This window comes from Zea mays, chromosome 4, assembly GCF_902167145.1.
Source record: "Zea mays cultivar B73 chromosome 4, Zm-B73-REFERENCE-NAM-5.0, whole genome shotgun sequence".
Lineage (NCBI taxonomy): Eukaryota > Viridiplantae > Streptophyta > Magnoliopsida > Poales > Poaceae > Zea > Zea mays.
In genome coordinates, this window is record NC_050099.1 from 224,744,408 (window position 1) to 224,762,162 (window position 17,755).

Here is a 17,755-nt window from a genome sequence, read left to right on the forward strand (position 1 = left end):
ATTGACAAATGATTAAGAACGGGTCCAAATCTCCCCCCATATATGAAGGGGTACGCCCGATTGAGCACATCAACAATCAAATCAAAATCAATATATCTTCTGTTCCTTTCCTTTTTGCCCTAGGAGTAGATAGTAACGTACATGTCTTCACCTCTCTTTGACTCTATGCCGTCTGAAGGCATTTTGGGTGGCCTGGCGATCCCAAGAAAAACTCTAAGATCTCTCCTCCATGACAGGGTTCCTCCCGAGGGGTGAGATTCAGGTGCAGTTGGCGAACGTCGCCACTCTGCACAGACACGGACCATCCGGCGCAGCACACGAAACCTCGCTCCTGCTTCCAGGCCGCAGACCGTCGACCCTAGGCCACGGATCGTCTGCACCGCTGTAGAGAGCCCGCCGACGCGGAATAACTCCTGATTGTTTGGCGCCTAGATCAGTACACACTTTTTGGCGACTCAGCTAGGGAAAAGGCGTTTGGATCCATTGAATCAGCCCCTAATGGTTGGTCCCAAAGACAACTCCGATATTTCCCCAGCAATATCATTGAGACGACTATGGAGGCACTGTTGGATGATGAATAGTAGGAATTCGAGGAGTACATAGAACAACTGATCAAGGAGGTCGGGGTGAAGTACTTGGCAAATTTCATGGTGGATAGGAACCAGAAAATCGTCCGTATACAGGAGACTAATCTGGTGTTACTCCGACTGTAAACCTTGAATAATACCTTAAGTAGTTTTAGCTAGTTTATTGTTTTATAAGAATTATAGTAAGGATCTTTAAGACTTTAGATATACAAGATATGGTATTAGAGTTATTTTTAGTATGTGTTTTAGTGTTGAGACATGTCCTTTTGAATAAGTAGGATGGTGAATTATTTTATCTGAATTGCTCCTATTGGGTTATATAATAATGTGAACCCCATGCTCAATGAATTTCATACATGAAAATAACTATGTGAGCAAAGTAAAAGAAAGGAATAAATAAAACATAAAATATATTTGCATTTGTGCTGGTATTTTGGTTGTGCATTTTGAAATTGAGCTAAAAATCTAAAATGTGGATTTGAACGATTGGAAATTGAAACCTAGGAAGAATATGACTAAGTCAATTATTATCTCCTAAGTAAACAATATAGAAATAACATAAATAACATTAAATGTAACCGTGAGAGTTGCCTAATATTATAACTTTAGTGTACAATTTAGAAACTGAAATTCAAAACTTGAATTTGAGTTTAGTTTGAAATCCTAAAAGTAAAAAAGGGGAAAATAGAAAAGAAATGGAAAGAATAAGAGAACCTAGTCGGGCCTAAGTTATCCAATTCAGTCCACTACCGCAACTCACCCACGGCCCACCTTGCCTACCGCGTGGGATTGCCATGCCGCGGGCGCTCAGCCATTGTGCTGGGGATCCAGGTGTCAGCGCCAATAACCTGCAGCAATGCGCGGTCTCGGCCCGGTGTCGCTGCTGCATGGGACTCACCCGACTCCAGCCTCTCCCCTCTTTTATTTTCCTCTATTTCGCTTACGCACGAGCCCCACCTTGTCAGTTGACTCTATAGATCTTCACCCCCTGCAATAGCTGCACGCCATGCCTGCCGCCATGGATCTCGCAAATTCGGTTACTACACCTTGTGCCGGTGTCACACCCGGTTCTGGAGGCAAAACCGAATGCATAGCATATGTGGGTCAGGATCCATTTTCCAAACATATGTTGACGTCACAAGTGTAATATATCAAAAGACAATGCAATAAAGACGTAAAAAGGAGTAGATTAACTTTATTACATCATCTGGATCATAGTATCTTAAACAAGTATCATTATCAAAAGTACGGCAGAATTAAACATGGACACTCTTCCACAAGAAGTTTACTGGCGCATCGTTAGACTCAAAACTCATCAACGTCATCTGCGAAGTCTTCGTCATCACCATCTGATCAAAATATTAGCAAGGGTGAGCTCACTTATGGTTGGGGCTCAGCAAGTGGGGGAAATAATGCAAGTTAACAAGGTAGGTTATGGATAGGCGGTAAGCATTTTAGTTGGTCAATATTTTATTAGCAACACCTGTCTTACTAATAAGTGTGTATCCCAAATATCCCAACTAGTCAAAGGCATAAGATTATATCAAAAAACACTTAAGTGAAATCACTTAAGTAAACCACTGGTAGATCATCGGATCACGATTTATTTTCCATCTTTAAGTTCAATTATCATGTGAGGGTCTAGGTTGCTCTTAACCGTGAGCACGGCTGACATATTAGTTTTACACTCTACAGAGGTGGTACAACTTTACCCACAAGCCGTGTATCCCATCTAGCCTGGGTTGATCGGACCCATAAACACTGCCTAGGTGAATGGCTAGGGATCCACTATGAGGCTTTCACAAAATATCCTTAGTACAAAGCCACACGCTAAGGTTTTCACGTCAGTATTGATGGCCCTCTGGGTGAGGTAACTTAGCCAAGACTACCACCCCATGTTAACATGAGCTGCCACCAAACCACTACCGCCCCCTCTTGCCCATCTTTCAGGTAGAATTGCTAAGCACTAAGTCTATAGAGCTAATTACCAAAGCCAGAGCCATTATAGCACTCGTGATTGCACTGTTATCCTGGGTGGTCACTCCATGTTCCATTTAATACAAAATGTTCTTGTTTAACCATCGGGTTAACATCATAAATAAAACTTTATTTCTGGAACATAGTGTCATTAAAAGAGTGACATCATATTTATCAAGTTGAGCAGTAGCAAAAATTGCTAAGCATAGCATTTATCCCAGGATAATTCAAGGAATAGGGTTGGTAATTCTAGGAAATCCTTATTTAGGCAAATCCCATCAAATTATGCAATATATCCAAAAAGTAAACATTATTATATGCATTATTTGGGTACAAATAGAAATGCAGAGGGAGAATCTACTTGCCTTGCTCGAAAGTGTCCTGTGGGTTATCCTCGAACGTGTTTGGTTCGTCTACCTCATAGTCAACTTCTAGCATCAATTTGCGTATCGTACATACAAAAGAATATGTATGCCAAATAAATAAACATACACCATTGCATGGGTAATCATTCACCATTACATACACATTCATATATCACACACTTATACTCATAGATATGTCTAAAGCATAAATATTTATTAATCCACTATATTTCCACTTTGAGTTATTATTGGTGAAAATATGAGTAGGTGACTATGACGCTACTTTATCTAGTATAATGTAGATAAAATGTCTTAACAAATTTTACGGAAAATAATTATTAATTATTTTCTTTATTACTTAATAATAGTCCTCTGGGTTTTATCCTTTCCTTTCTAAATAGAAATTATACGTATAGCTAAAAAATGTTTATTTCTAAATCATCTAGCATTAATATTTTAGGAATTAATGTAGATTACTAATTGGACTTTAGTAATATAATCATGGTGATTTTGACATAAATAAATATTTTACTAATTCTAAGTAATTAATTGCTATAGGTATGAACACATTTATCATGACTAGTAGAAACCTATATTTTTAATCTGACAAAAAATACGTGGCCTATTACTTCTTCCACTTTCTTATATCAATAAAATTATACTTAAATCGCCACTAACAATATCGTTCCATGTGTTAAAGCAAAGTTAATCATAAAGGTTTGTATTATTTAACTCACCAAGTTAGTGAATCGTGACGTTATTTATTTTTGAAATATAAAATAATACTCATGTACAAAATATTATTGCAGGGCTAGTTCACGATTTAGTGTATACATCGGGGTCTCTTTTCAATAGTTTCTGAACTGAAAAACATATAAACTAAATTTACACAAAACCAGGGGTTAAAACGTAAAATAGTCATCTTCTACCTTGGGCTTGGTCTCGTGCTTGCGCAGGAAGCTCGATAGGGGGGAACAAGCGAGTAGGGCGAGGCGCGGCCAGGACGGGCGCGGACGGTCCGGCCGGGGGGTGCGGACGACGAGCGCGGCGCGGCGGTATGGCGAAGCTCCGGCGAGGTCCGAGCACGTCGAGTGCTAGCGAAGGAGAGAGAGCGCGAGGAGTGAGAGAGAGGGAGCTCGGGCAGGGAGAGGGAGAGAGCTCAGCCAGCCTACTTATAGAGCGAGAGGGGAGAGGAGAGGGCGCATGGGGAGGAGGTGGCCGATGGCTTCAAGGCCATCAAAATGCCAATAATGGCATCGATTTCCATTGATGAGGAGAGGAAATGGGGGGAGGGAGAGGAAGGGGAGGAGGCGGTCATTTCCGACTCGGAGGGACTCGAACGGGCGCGACCAGGGACGTGGGCCGGGGGCGGCTCAGCCGCCGAGCGGCGCGGTGGTGCGGGGACGGGCGCGGCACGGAGGCGGCGGCACGACAACACGCAGGCGCACGCCAGGCGCGGGGAAGGAGACCCGCGGGTGGGCCCCACCTGTCATAGAGAGGGAGGGAGGGGACATGGGGCGCGACTGCTGATGGGCCCTTGTGGGCCGAATTGGTCGGTGGCTAGGGTTAGGGTTTCGAGGTTTTCCCCCCTTTTTTGATTTTATTTTCTATTTATAAATATAAATAAATATATTTTAAATAATTCTAAAAATCATAATAATTATACCAAAATTATTTATAACTAAATATTTATTTTTGGACCAATATTTCTATATTAATTAATTGGATTTTCAATATAGAAAAATTTCTACGCAACAACCACAAATCAAATATGAGCAAACGAAATTATTCTAAATGCAAATAAAAATCAAACAGTTGGAAGAAAAATTCATTACCATATTTCCCACTAATAATCTAAATGCATTATTTTTTGTTGATGGTTTTGTGGCTTTTACAAACCTACCCCCTTAAAAGATTCTCGTCCTCGAGATTAAGGAACTTCTGAGAATAACTAGGGGAATTCTACTCTGAGTTCATCTTCCCTTTCCCAAGTGGCCTCATCTTCCGAATGATGACTCCACTGAACTTTATACATGTTGATAACTTTACTTCGTGTAATTCTGCGAGATGTTTCCAAAATTCTGATAGGGTACTCCGAATAAGTCAAATCCTCCTTAACATTGAGTTCTTCCATAGGTAATTGTTCCTCTGGTACTCTTAAGCATTTCTTAAGTTGTGACACATGAAATACATCATGCACATCCGACAAACTATCGGGTAGCTATAACTGGTACGCTACTTCACCTTTTCTTTCCAAAATTTTGAACGGGCCAATATAGCGAGAGGATAGTTTACCCTTAACCTTAAATCTTTTCATTCCTCTCATCGGTGAAACTTTAAGGTATACGAAGTCTCCTACTTCAAAGATCAACTCTCTTCTTCTATTGTCAGCATAGCTTTTCTGCCTCGACTGTGCTGTTTTCAAATTCTCTCTGACAATCTGTACTTGCTTTTCTGCTTCTTGGAGAATTTCTGGACCAAATACTTGATTTTCTCCGGTCTGATTCCAATAAAGTGGTGTTCTACACTTTCATCCATAAAGTGCTTCAAATGGTGCCATTTTTAGACTTGCTTGGTAACTATTGTTATATGAGAATTCGGCATAAGGCAAACTCTTATCCCAGCTTCTACCATGCTTTAGAGCGCAAGCTCTTAACATATCCTCCAACACTTGGTTTGTTCTTTCCGTTTGCCCATCAGTTTGTGGATGATAAGCTGAGCTAAAGTTTAGCTTGGTATCCATGGATTCATGTAGTCTTTTCCAAAAGCGCGAGGTAAATTGGGTTCCTCGATCTGATACGATCTTCTTTGGTACTCCATGCAGACAAACAATCCTTGACATGTATAACTCTGCTAACTGGGCTCCTGAGTAGGTTATCTTCACAGGTATAAAGTGTGCCACTTTAGTCAACCTTTCCACTATAACCCATATTGAATCATAGTCGTCCCGAGTACGGGGTAGTCCAATTATGAAATCCATACTGATTTCTTCCCATTTCCATTCCGGTATCTTGAGAGGTTGTAGTAATCCTGCTGGTCTTTGGTGTTCGGCTTTAACTCGTTGACACACGTCACATAGTGCAACATGAGTAGGCACATCTCTTTTCAAATTGTACCACCAATACTTTTCCTTTAGGTCCTGGTACATCTTAGTACTTCCAGTGCGAATAGAGTAAGCTGAATCATGGGCTTCTCTTAAAATAAGTTGGCGTAAGTGCTCAATTTCTGGTACATAGATTCTCTTTTTAAACCATACTGTGCCTTGTTCATCTTCTATGAAATCTGGGGCTTTACTCAAACTAATTTGTGCTTTAATTTCCTTGATTTTCTCATCAGATTCTTGTCCTTTACAAATCTCTTGTTCCAAAGTAGATTCAACTTCCATAACTGTTGCTTCCATATTATATAGCATACCAAGGTTGAGTTGTTCCATTTCCCAGCACAATTCCTATGACATCAAATGTGTAGTGATGTTGTTCACTTGACCTTTACGGCTCAAAGCATCTGCCACTACATTTGCTTTTCTTGGGTGATATTGTATTTCCAAATCATAGTCTTTGATTAACTCAAGCCATCTTCTCTGTCTTAGGTTGAGTTCTTTCTGTGTGAAGATACATTTCAAGCTTTTGTGATCTGTGAAGATTTTACACTTGTTTCCAATCATGTAGTGCCTCCAAATCTTCAAAGCGTGCACTACAGCAGCTAATTCCAAATCATGGTAGGATAATTCATTTCATGCTTTCGTAACTGCCTTGAAGCATAGGCAATCACTTTTCCTTCTTGCATTAACACACATCCAAGTCCTAGATGTGATGCATCGCAATACACATCAAACCCTTCATGAATATCAAGCATAACTAACAATGCTGCAGTGGTTAGCCTCTCTTTTAATTCCTCAAAACATTTCTGACATGCTTCATCCCACTTGAACTCTTTACCTTTCTCCAACGGTGAAGTAAGGGGTTTCACTATTTTGGAGAAGCATTCGATAAATCTTCTGTAGTATCCTGCTAATCTAAGAAAACTCCTGATCTTAGACACATATGTGGGTAGTTTCCAATTTAGTATTTCACTTATTTTACAGGGGTCTACTTTGATTCCTCCATCGGTGATAATATGACCTAGGAAAGCGACCTCCTTCAGCCAAAAATCACACTTCAAAAATTTCACATACAACTGATTGTCTCGAAGTTTCTATAGAACTAATCTCAGATGATCTTCATGTGCCTCTTCATTCTGAGAGTATACTAGTATGTCGTCGATGAATACCACCACAAACTGGTTGAGGTATTACATGAATACTTTATTCATCAAGTTCATAAAGTAAGCTGGTGCATTAGTCAGTCCAAAAGACATGACAAAAAACTCATATAGTCCATCATATAGTCCATATCTTGTGGTGAAAGTTGTTTTAGGTATATCTTCAGTCTGACTCTTCAACTGATGATAGCCTAATCTTAGATCTATTTTGAGAATACTTTATCTCCTCTCATCTAATCAAACAGATCTTCAATCCGAGGTAACCGGTACTTGTTCTTAATTGTTACTTCGTTCAAGCTTCTGTAGTCCACACACATTCTTCTTGAACCATCTTTCTTGTTTACGAATAGAACTGGGGCTCCCCATGGAGATGAACTGGGGTGAATAAAACCTTTTTCTAATAATTCTTCTATTTGTTTCTTCAGTTCAATTAAATATTTGACATCCATTCGTTAAGCTCTTATTGAAATTGGTGCAGTTCCGAGTAATAGTTCAATGGAAAACTCTATATCACGATCAGGTGGCATACCTGATAATTCTTCCGGAAATACGTCTAGGTATTCACACACTATTTTGATGTGCTCCAAAGATTTCTCTTCCAACTGATTTACCATTGCCTTTGCTGTTGCTGGCATACTGACATTGACTTCAATTATTTCTCCTTGCGGACTGGTTAATGTAACCATCCTTTTTGCACAGGATATTACTCCATCATACTTGGTCAAGTAGTCTTTTCCAAGTATCACATCGATTCCACTTGATTCCAAAATTATCAGCTCTACTAGAAAGCTTAGGCCCCTAATTTCAATCTTAGTCTGAGAGCATGAGTGAGTTGCTCTAAGTTCACTTCCCGGTGATCGAATTAATAGTTTCTTATTCATGGGATAGTTTGGTATATTATGTTTTTCCACAAATGACTTTGTTACGAAGGAGTGAGATGCTCCAGAATCAAATAAAATTGAGGCAAGTATGGAGTTAATAAGAAACATACCATACACCATGTTGGCATCCTCAGAAACTGATTCTGCTGTCACGTGATTGACTCTTCCCCTACTCTGGTTCTGCGGAGTCTTGTTCTGTGCAGATCCACGAGCAGGTGTGTTCTGGTCAGTCCTCTTGTTGCTATTCTTCTGGGGTGTCTGTTGATTACGCCTTGGGCAGTTGTTAGCATAGTGGCCAAGTTCGCCACACTTGAAACAACCATTAGGTTGGACTGGAGTAGTTGTGCTGTTGTTCTTAGTCGGTGTGCTCACGGTGCTTCCTTGATGATTCTGTTGTTGGCCACTAGACCTTTGACCAGTCTGAGTGTTGTTCCTCTATTGGTTCTGATACTGGTTGCTCCTTTGACCTTGTTGTTCAAAGCGTTGTGCTTGATAATTGTTGTTCCCACTCTGGTTTCTGGAGCGGAACTAAGAACCTTGGGAGTTGTTCTGACGGGTATTCCTGTTGGTCTGCCCTTGGAACTTTCTCTTGTGATCTGACAACTCTTTCCTTTTGCTTTCAAGGCCAATTGCCTTGTTAAGCAAAGTCTGGAAGTTGGGAAAGCTGTGACTCTATAACTGGTAGTTCAAAGGTCCAATCAAACCTTCCAAGAAATGTTCTTGGCGCTTCTCGTCAGTGTTCACTTCTTCTGGGGCGTAACATGAAATCTGGGTGAAGCGATCACGATACTCACTAACCGACATGTTCCCTTATGTGAGGGAAAGGAACTCCTTCTTAAGCTTCATGATTCCTGAGGGAATATGGTGAGCATGGAAGTTCTCTTGGAATTCCTGCCAGGTTATGGCATCAACATTAGCATGTGCCGCGGTGAAAGCATCCCACCAATCGAACGCGACACCTTCAAGTCTTCCCGAAGCATACAAGACCTTCTCTCGGTCATTGCACTGGGTGATGTCTAATTTCTTTCCAATGACCTTAAGCCAATCATCGACACCCAAGGGGTCAACTACATGAGAGAAAGCAGGCGGGTGATGGCTCATGAAATCCCGATGCTTATCTCTAGCTTGCGGTGCTTATTGTTGTTGATGCTGGTGTTGCTGGTTCTGTTGATTATGTTGTATCTGCTGCACCGAAGCAGTGAGTCCTTGCAGAAGCTGCATCTGCACTGCTATGAATTGCTCCATATTGGGATTGGGTGGCGGTGGTGGCAACTGCTGACCACGCTGGTTCTGGTGGTTATTGGGACCTAAGCGAGTGTTCACCATCTAGTTGGTTAGAAAGTGCAATTCCGGGGTAAGTGATGAGTAGAGAAGATTCTAGGGGGATAGCTTATTATTAAGGTTAAGTGTATTTTTATGCTCTTATGGCCATCATTCCATAAGACCATTGCACTCAAGCAAAAATCCAAATCAAACATTGCAAACAACACCATCACATGGTTGGCATAATATTGTAAGATGTTCATCGTCTAACGCGAAAATCAACTTATTACAATATAAATGAAAAATCTATAGCAGTCTGGTGATGGATCCTGGTTCTCCATAGCGGATCCTCTTGCGGGGAGGGGATAACGCCATGGCAGGGACTTGAACTTTAGGGGGATTCCTTCCATCAAGCTGAGCTTCGAGGGCTGCGATCCTTGCGTGTGCATCCTTCAGTTCCAACTGTACCCTAGAGAGGTCCAGGGTAGCACTATTTAGGTCGATATTAAGACCTGCCACCACACCAGCTAGGGTGTTGAGGCGATCTTCATCAGCTCCACCTGGAACAATGCTGGTCTGGCTTTCTCCACGAATACGCAGAGGAAGATGCATGTACTTCGTGTTGTGCAGCTGTTGCCTGTAGGTGTGGCTGAGGGACCACAGAGTTCGCATAACAACATCACGGACCGAAGCAGCGTAGGTGGATAGCGGCGTAAGAGACTCATGAGCTGATAGAGTCCTGAACCCTCTATCACCTGCATCCATCACCCTGATATGAATGCGAGTGATGTAGTAGCAAGCCCGAGGAGGCTCGTACACTTGCCTTGTCTCATACAGGGGTCGGACGTAGGTTCCCAACGTATGCAGAACATCCTGCAACAGGTTAGGGAAGTGCCCTGTCTCGATCATTGATGTATAATGTTCAGTGACAGTCCATAAGCCCCACATAGTGGTCCTGCAATTCATTGTTGGCTTCTTCGTTGACGTTCTCCTCCTCTTCTTCTTCTTCGTCTTCATCATTGTCGCTAGAGTCGTTCGGGTCGTCGCCTCTGGGAGCAGGGGCTTGGACTACTGGTGCAGGCGGTGCTGAAGCTGATGATCCAGCTGCGAAGGCTAGTGATTCTGCCAACGGGGTGGGCGTAGGCAGAAACTCTGAAAGTTGCTTAGAGGGGGGGGGGTGAATAGGCGAACCTGAAATTTAAAAACTTAAACTTGCACAAAGGTCGGGGTTAGCGTTAGAATTAAATTTGTCACACCCGAGTTTTAGGGGCCCGGGCGCGAACTCAATCATCAGGTGTGCTGGGACCAAGTCTCACACATATGATGAATCATGGTGCAGGAACGAATGTCACATCTTTACTATATAATATGAGTTATGTACAAAATAAATAAATAATTACATCATAAAGAGACAACAATCCAGCAACCTAAAGTTGACTAGGAGACGACGACCTAGACCTCTCATGAACACATCACAACATTCTCCATGTGCCTCATCCTGCAGTACCTATTGTGCGGGTGTGAGACAGCAAGAGTGATCTCACGTATATTCATCGCTCAACAAGTTGTGGGGAATAATGTGCATGAACTCGCCAAAGGTGGGAGCTCATGTGATGTATAAGGATGATCAACAATAGGGGTTAAAGCTGAGCATTGCTTTTAATAAGTTGGTCAAATTTTATTAGCAATTACTAGATGTAAGTAAATACCAAACCATAATAATAGAACAAAATTAATAATAAATCCCATGCAATGCAAATGACAAATTGAATTTAGTTCCATAGTTTAATCATGCGAGAGTCCTGAGCTGCTCATGACCATGAGCTCGGCTAGTATACCAGTTTTACACTCTGCAGAGGTGGTACCCTTTACCCACAAGTCATGTTACCCATCTACCATGGGGTTGTACGGGCCCCATACACCTCTACCAAGAAAACGAGGAAGGGTAACACTACGAGGCCTTTACCTAGTTCCACTAGCTTCAGAAAACCCGCTACAGTTTCTAGGAAGAGCAATGCAGGAATCCCCCGTCTGACCGCCATCGCAGCAAAATAAACCCGGTAACCTCCCTACACGCCTAATCCCCTACTGCCCTTGCCTCTATCAGGTAAGGTAGTCCTCCACTAACTTTCCTAGTTAGTCTGCCAAGGGCGTCCCATTCCACCCTTGTGGTGGCACTTGTTTCTCAAGTTAAGCTCCATGTTCCAATTAAAAATAATGATCTTGACATGAACATAATTAAAATAACAGAATAATTGGAACATGGACATAATGTGATATTAATCCCAAAACCATATAGAGCAATAGAAAAACTATCCAAATGATTCAGGGGTGAACAAGGTAAAAAGGATAACCAGTCTAGGGTGACCTATTGGGTCCCATCAAAATTAAACCTATGCATGAATAAGTGATAATAAAGAACATTATTGGGTAATAATAGTGGTCAAGGGCACAACTTGCCCTAGACTTGAGATTTCAGGTACTAGGATGATCTTCAGATGACTCGTAACCTCGCGCTAGTCGTAGCAATACAAACAAACATGGTATAGACAAAATTAACATCACACCAAACATAAGAACAAATTGTATAATAATAATCTACACGTTTCTATGAGATCGTGGGTTCGAGAATCACTAAGATCGGAGTTATGGTTAAGAAGTTATGATTTATGGAGGTTCTATGTGGTTTAAATATTAAATTATATTATAAATTGGTTAGTACACATCATATGAGAGAATATCTTATAAATAATTAACTCAACTTTAATCTAAGTCATTACTTGATTATAAATCATCTTTTAGACCAAAGAAACCCTAAGATCAGGATGCTATATTAATATTAGAAAAGCTAATCCAGAAAACATATTAATCAAATTAGTCACCTAATTATAAAAGTATGGGATATCATATAATCAATGTTGCTACTGCGTAGTAAATATTTATACAAAGCTAATGCAACTTGAACGGAGTGAAACAGAGTTAAAATGAATTAGTTATGATTTTCCGAAGTTAGTTAGTACCTAGAATAGAGTAATTCAAGTGAATAATTTTAATTCAATCTTCATGGCTAAACAAAGGCACTAGATGATGAATGAAAGTCGCCTAGAGGGGGGTGAATAGGGCAAATATGAAATTTATAAACTTAAGTACAACTACAAGCCGGGTTAGCGTTAGAAATATAAACGAGTCCGAGAGAGGGGGCGAAAAACAAACCGTGAGCGAATAAAGAGTGAGACACGATGATTTGTTTTACCGAGGTTCGGTTCTTGCAAACCTACTCCCCGTTGAGGTGGTCACAAAGACCAGGTCTCTTTCAACCCTTTCCCTCTCTCAAACGGTCACTTAGACCGAGTGAGCTTCTCTTCTCAATCAAACGGAACACAAAGTTCCCGCAAGGACCACCACACAATTGGTGTCTCTTGCCTTGGTTACAATTGAGTTTGTCACAAGAAGAATGAGAAAGAAAAGAAGCAATCCAAGCGCAAGAGCTCAAATGAACACAACAAATCTCTCTCTCTAATCACTAAAGCTTTGTGTGGAGTTGGGAGAGGATTTAATTTCTTTGGTGTGTCTTGTATTGAATGCTATAGCTCTTGTAAGGTGTAGAAGTGTAGAAACTTGGATGCCATTGAATGTGGGGTGGTTGGGGTATTTATAGCCCCAACCACCAAAAATGGCCGTTGGAAGGCTGCAGTCGCATGGCGCACCGGACAGTCCAGTGCGCCACCGGATACTGTCCGGTGCGCCAGCCACGTCAGCAGACCGTTGGGGTTCGACCGTTGAAGCTCTGACTTGTGGGGCCTCTAGGCTGTCCGGTGGTGCACCGGACAGGTCCTGTAGACTGTCCGGTGCGCCACCCGCGCGTGCTCTGACTTCTGCGCGCACTGTGGCGCATTGAATGCGGTTGCAGTCGACCGTTGCACGCGAAGTAGCCGTTGCTCCGCTGGCACACCGGACAGTCCGGTGAATTATAGCGGAGTGCCCTTGGAATTTCCCGAAGGTAGCGAGTTCAGCGTCGAGTGCCCTGGTGCACCGGACAGTCCGGTGCGCCAGACCAGGGTGCCTTTGGGTTGTCTTTTGCTCTCTTTGTTTGACCCCTTTCTTGGTCCTTTTATTGGCTTATTGTGAACCCTTGGCACCTGTAGAACTTATAGACTAGAGCAAACTAGTTAGTCCAATTATTTGTGTTGGGCAATTCAACCACCAAAAATCAATTAGGAAAAAGGTGTAAGCCTAATTCCCTTTCAATCTCCCCCTTTTTGGTGATTGATGCCAACACAAACCAAAGCAAATATAGAAGTGCATAATTGAACTAGTTTGCATAATTGTAAGTGCAAAGGTTACTTAGAATTGAGCCAATATAAATTCTCATAAGATATGCATGGATTGTTTCTTTATTTTAACATTTTGGACCACGCTTGCACCACATGTTTTGTTTTTGCAAATTCTTTTGTAAATTCATTTCAAAGTTCTTTTTGCAAATAGTCAAAGGTAAATGAATAAGATTTTGAGAAGCATTCTCAGGATTTCAAATTTTCTCCCCCTGGTTCAAATGCTTTTCCTTTGACTAAACAAAACTCCCCCTCAATAAAATCCTCCTCTTAACGTTCAAGAGGGTTTTAATATACCAAATTTGAATATACTACTTTCTCCCCCTTTTGAACACAATGAGATACCAATTTGAAAATCTTAAAAGTAGGTGGTGGTGCGGTGCTTTTGCTTTGGGCTAATACTTTCTCCCCCTTTGGCATGAATCGCCAAAAACGGATACTTGAGTGTAATATAAGCCCTCTTAACTAATTTTTCCCCCTTTGGCGAACATAATATGAGTGAAGATTATACCAAAGTTGGAGAGTTGCTCGGAGCGATGGCGAATGGTGAGTGATTTCGATGGAGTGGAGTGGAAGCCTTTGTCTTCGCCGAAGACTCCAATTCCCTTTCAATCTATGACTTGGTTTGAAATATACTTGAAAACACATTAGTCATAGTATATAAAAGAGACATGATCAAAGGTATATTAATGAGCTATGTGTGCAAAACATCAAAAGAAATTCCAAGAATCAAGAATATTCAGCTCATGCCTAAGTTTGTTAAAAGTTTGTTCATCTAGTGGCTTGGTAAAGATATCGGCTAATTGTTCCTTGGTGTTAATATATGCAATCTCGATATCTCCCTTTTGTTGGTGATCCCTAAGAAAATGATACCGAATGGCTATGTGTTTAGTGCGGCTATGTTCAACGGGATTATCCGCCATGCGAATTGCACTCTCATTATCACATAGAAGAGGAACTTTGGTTAATTTGTAACCATAGTCCCTAAGGGTTTGCCTCATCCAAAGTAATTGCGCGCAACAATGGCCTGCGGCAATATATTCGGCTTCGCGGTAGAAAGAGCTACGGAATTTTGCTTCTTTGAAGCCCAAGACACCAGGGACCTTCCCAAGAACCGGCAAGTCCCCGATGTGCTCTTTCTATTAATTTTACAACCCGCCCAATCGGCATCCGAATAACTAATTAAATCGAATGTGGATCCCCGAGGGTACCAAAGCCCAAACTTAGGAGTATAAACTAAATATCTCAATATTCGTTTTACGGCCGTAAGGTGAGCTTCCTTAGGGTCGGCTTGGAATCTTGCACACATGCATACGGAAAGCACTATGTCCGATCGAGATGCACATAAATAGAGTAAAGAACCTATCATCGATCGGTATTACCTTTTGATCGACGGATTTACCTCCCGTGTCGAGGTCGAGATGCCCATTGGTTCCCATGGGTGTCTTGATGGGCTTGGCATCCTTCATCCCAAACTTGGTTAGAATGTCTTGAATGTACTTCGTTTGGCTAATGAAGGTGCCCTCTTGGAGTTGCTTTACTTGAAATCCCAAGAAATACTTCAACTCCCCCATCATCGACATCTCGAATTTTTGTGTCATGATCCTACTAAATTCCTCACAAGTAGATTCGTTAGTAGACCCAAATATAATATCATCAACATAAATTTGGCATACAAACAAATCATTGTCAAGAGTTTTAGTAAATAAAGTAGGATCGACCTTTCCGACTTTGAAGCCATTAGTGATAAGGAAATCTCTTAGGCATTCATACCATGCTCTTGGGGCTTGCTTGAGCCCATAAAGCGCCTTAGAGAGTTTATACACATGGTTAGGGTACTCACTATCTTCAAAGCTGGGAGGTTGCTCAACATAGACCTCTTCCTTGATTGGTCCATTGAGGAAAGCACTTTTCACGTCCATTTGGTAAAGCTTAAAGCCATGGTAAGTAGCATAGGCAAGTAAAATGCGAATTGACTCAAGCCTAGCTACGGGTGCATAGGTTTCACCGAAATCCAAACCTTCGACTTGTGAATATCCCTTGGCCACAAGTTGGGCTTTGTTCCTTGTCACCACACCATGCTCATCTTGCTTGTTGCGGAAGACCCACTTGGTTCCTACAACATTTTGATTAGGACGTGGAGCTAAATGCCATACCTCATTCCTAGTGAAATTGTTGAGCTCCTCTTGCATCGCCACCACCCAATCCGAATCTTGAAGTGCTTCCTCTACCCTGTGTGGCTCAATATAGGAAACAAAAGAGTAATGCTCACAAAAATGTGCAACACGAGATCTAGTGGTTACCCCCTTATGAATGTCGCCGAGGATGGTGTCGACGGGGTGATCTCGTTGGATTGCTTGGTGGACTCTTGGGTGTGGCGGTCTTGGAACTTGTTCATCTTCCTCATCTTGATCATGAGCATCCCCCCCTTGATCATTGCTCTCCTCTTGAGGTGGCTCAACTTCTTGATCTTCTCCTTCATCATTTTGAGCCTTATCCTCATCTTGAGTTGGTGGAGATGCTTGTGTGGAGGAAGATGGTTGATCTTGTGCATTTGGTGGCTCTTCAGATTCCTTACGACACACATCCCCAATGGACATGTTCCTTAGTGCGACACACGGAGCCTCTTCATCATCTATCTCATCAAGATCAACTTGCTCTACTTGAGAGCCATTAGTCTCATCAAACACAATGTCACAAGAAACTTCAACTTGTCCAGAGGACCTGTTAAAGACTCTATATGCCCTTGTGTTTGAATCATATCCTAGTAAAAAGCCTTCTACAGCCTTAGGAGCAAATTTAGATTTTCGACCTCTTTTAACAAGTATAAAGCATTTGCTACCAAAGACTCTAAAATATGAAACATTGGGCTTTTTACCGGTTAGGAGTTCATACGATGTCTTCTTGAGGATTCGGTGTAGATACAACCGGTTGATGGCATAGCAAGCGGTGTTGACCGCCTCGACCCAAAACCGATCCGAAGTCTTGTACTCATCAAGCATGGTTCTTGCCATGTCCAATAGAGTTCGATTCTTCCTCTCCACTACACCATTTTGTTGTGGGGTGTAGGGAGAAGAGAACTCATGCTTGATGCCCTCCTCCTCAAGGAAACCTTCAATTTGAGAGTTCTTGAACTCCGTCTCGTTGTCGCTTCTAATCTTTTTGATCCTTAAGCCGAACTCATTTTGAGCCCGTCTCAAGAATCCCTTTAAGGTCTCTTGGGTATGAGATTTTTCCTGCAAAAAGAACACCCAAGTGAAGCGAGAATAATCATCCACAATAACTAGACAGTACTTACTCCCGCCGATGCTTATGTAAGCAATCAGGCCGAATAGGTCCATGTGTAGGAGCTCGAGTGGCCTGTCAGTCATCATGATGTTCTTGTGTGGATGATGAACACCAACTTGCTTCCCTGCCAGACATGCTCTACAAACCCTGTCTTTCTCAAAATGAACATTTGTTAGTCCCAAAATGTGTTCTCCCTTTAGAAGCTTGTGAAGATTCTTCATTCCAACATATGCTAGTCGGCGATGCCAGAGCCAACCCATGTTAGTCTTAGCAATTAAGCAAGTGTCGAGTTCAGTTCTATCAAAATCTACTAAGTATAGCTGACCCTCTAACACTCCCTTAAATGCTATTGAATCATCACTTCTTCTAAAGACAGTAACACCTACATCTGTAAAAAGACAGTTGTAGCCAATTTTACATAATTGCGAAACCGAAAGCAAGTTGTAATCTAAAGAATCTACAAGAAAAAACATTTGAAATGGAATGGTCAGGTGATATAGCAATTTTACCCAATCCTTTGACCAAACCTTGATTTCCATCCCCGAATGTGATAGCTCGTTGGGGATCTTGGTTTTTCTCGTAGGAGGAGAACATCTTCTTCTCCCCTGTCATGTGGTTTGTGCACCCGCTATCGATGATCCAACTTGAGCCCCCGGATGCATAAACCTACAAAACAAGTTTAGTTCTTGATTTTAGGTACCCAAATGGTTTTGGGTCCTTTGACATTAGATATAAGAACTTTGGGTACCCAAACACAAGTCTTGGAGCCCTTGTGTTTGCCCCCAACATACTTGGCAACTACC